Source organism: Marmota marmota, unplaced genomic scaffold (assembly GCF_001458135.2).
Source record: "Marmota marmota marmota unplaced genomic scaffold, marMar, whole genome shotgun sequence".
Classification (NCBI taxonomy): domain Eukaryota; kingdom Metazoa; phylum Chordata; class Mammalia; order Rodentia; family Sciuridae; genus Marmota; species Marmota marmota.
The window spans coordinates 4291534-4294107 of record NW_025999863.1 but is presented as its reverse complement, the minus strand read 5'-3'; positions in this window follow the sequence as shown (position 1 = coordinate 4294107).

Here is a 2574-nt window from a genome sequence, read left to right as displayed (position 1 = left end):
CGCCTGTGGAGCGACAACTAGGGCTACCACTTCCTCTTCTGTGCCTCTAACTGTCACCCCGGAGGGGGTGGAGGAGGAGGTGGAGGAGGAGGAGCTGGAGGGCGGAGAGGGAGCACCTGCAGCTCAGCCCCTCCCCACGCGGTCCACGCGGGATGGGCCTCGCTGTCCACCTCCCTCTCAACACAGGCCTGGGCACCCGGGAGCAGGTAGCGCTGCAGGGCAACAATCCAGCTGGACTGTGAGGTCACTGCTTCCTCCTCATCCCACCCCCTTGCAATTAAGCAGTGCCACCTCTAACATGAACCCGAAATCCACCCACTTGTCCCCTCTTCCTCTGCCTCCACCCCGGTCGGCTCCTATCTACCCAGCCTGGATCAGCGCCGTCACCTTTGCCTGGACCCTGACTCCAGCCTTGGACTCTCAGAGACTGTCTTCCCTGCAACAGCCAGGGGGCGACCGTGAGCACCTGATCCAGGGCACTGTCCCTCCTCTACCCTCTATGCCTCCCACTTTCCTCTGGGCAAAAGCTCAAGTCCTCTTTGAAGCCCAGAAGGCTCTGGGGTCTTCCCAAACCTCCCCATTTCAAATTACAGCCTTCCCTCCATCCCATATCACCCTACATTAAGCTCGGATCACTACCCAACAAACCTGCTATTTATTATACAGTTTTCTCCTGTGTCTGTGGGTTACATATCCTTGGATTCAACCAACCACAGACTGAAAATGTCTCTACTGACCATGTGCAGGCTTTTTACTTGTCATTATTCTCTTAAAAAGACAAGTGTAACGACTATGTACACAAAATTGACATGGTGATAGGTATAATAAGTCGTGCAGATATGAATTAAAGCATACTGCATGCTACACCTTTTATAGAAGGGACTGGTTCACCTGCAGATTTGCGAATCCTCGGGGGGGGGGTCTTGAAACACTCCCCGCAGTACTGAGAGATGATTGTGCTTATTTCTTCATTGTCTACTTGAGAATATGTGACTCTTTGCTTGCTGACCCCTCCCCCATCTAGCACTCAGCACAAACACGAGCTCCATAAATATCCGTTGGCTGTATTAATAAATGATCGAAAGCTCTCTTGTCTCCGCCTTTCGTTTATTCCAAATTCTTTCTCACCATGGCCATGGCCACCACCCAAATGGAAGCTACTATCATCCTGTCCTTAGGGACTTGGAGAGTGCCATTCATTAATCCGTTCGTTTAGCCCCTCTCTTATCACCAGCTGAAATCATCTTCAGTGAGAGAACTATCTCACCCCATTCACCCCACCAGCACCCCCCTGCCCTCTCCATATGACTCGGCTCCTCCACTCCACGCGGGTCCCCAGGGGGCATGGGTGCTTTGGGCCAACCTGGGTTGAAAGGGAGCTGCCGGGTTCTAATTCTTACAACCACTAGGAGGCGCTAGACTCCGTCCCTGCAGGGGCCCCTGGCCCTCTCACTACCCAAACCGCTCCGGAACCTGGAGACTTTCCTGTTATTGGTGGGGGTGGAAGGCAGAGGAGGGGAACTCTACCTGGAAATTCCCAATTTTGTGATCCTACAGACAGCAAAACCTTCATCCCCAAGAATGCTTGGCTTTCTATGCGTCCGTTTTCTCCTCTGTAAAATGGGTCACCATTTGCTTTCCCTGCAGTCTCAATTATCGTGGAGATCAGAGACAGTGGGGCTGCAAAGATGAAAGCCTTCCACGCCTCCGGATTTGAATTCCGTCTCGACCACTCACACACAGGACAATCTGGACAAATGTCTTCGCTCCCCTGTGCCTCAGCGTCTGCATCAAAAATTTGGGAACCTACCTCCCCCATCGAGTGACCTACTGAAACTTAAATATTTTGAGGTAGGTCAGGCAAGCCGAAGTCTCGGTATACAGTAAGTGCTCAGTAAAAGTCGTGGTGGCTACTGCTTTCAAGACTTATTATGAACCGTTGAAAACTTACACTTTGAGCCTTTAATAGGGTGGGCAGAGCGGCCTCTCTTGCTCACCCCCCACTTTCTCCACTCGTCCCACCACCTGGGCGCTTCCCCTCGTTTTGCCCCACAGTCCAGCCCGATTCCACGTGTGCTGTGTTTTCCCGGACGTCTCTCCACAAAACCTGTCACCCACGCGGGCTCCTTTCGGGAACCCCAAGGGGGCAGTCTGGAGGAAATGCACGCCTCTCTACGTCACAGCCGCGGCCACCCCCGGCCTCGGATAAGACCCAGACCGTGCGCCCCGCCCCTACCCGGAACCCTGGGGCCGGGGAAAGAAGCACCTCCCTCGGTCGCACAGGTCACCGGTGCACGGGTGCTCAGGGAGAGCCTGTTGGCAGCGGCGGGTCTAAGGTCTGTACATTTGAAAATCATTCTAGTGGCTTGAGAACAGTGTGCGCGCGCTGAGTGGGCGTGGTCAGTCGGAAGAAGGAGGGGCTACATTTGAGGGGCGGGGCCATTGGGAGAAGGGATTAGCGGAGTTCCCAAGGAGGCGGGGTCTACCGGAAAGAAATACCTTCGAAAAGGGGCGTGGTTAGCAAAGAACCGATCTAGGGGCGGGGCAAGGACGAGGGGCGGGGTGGGAGCCTGG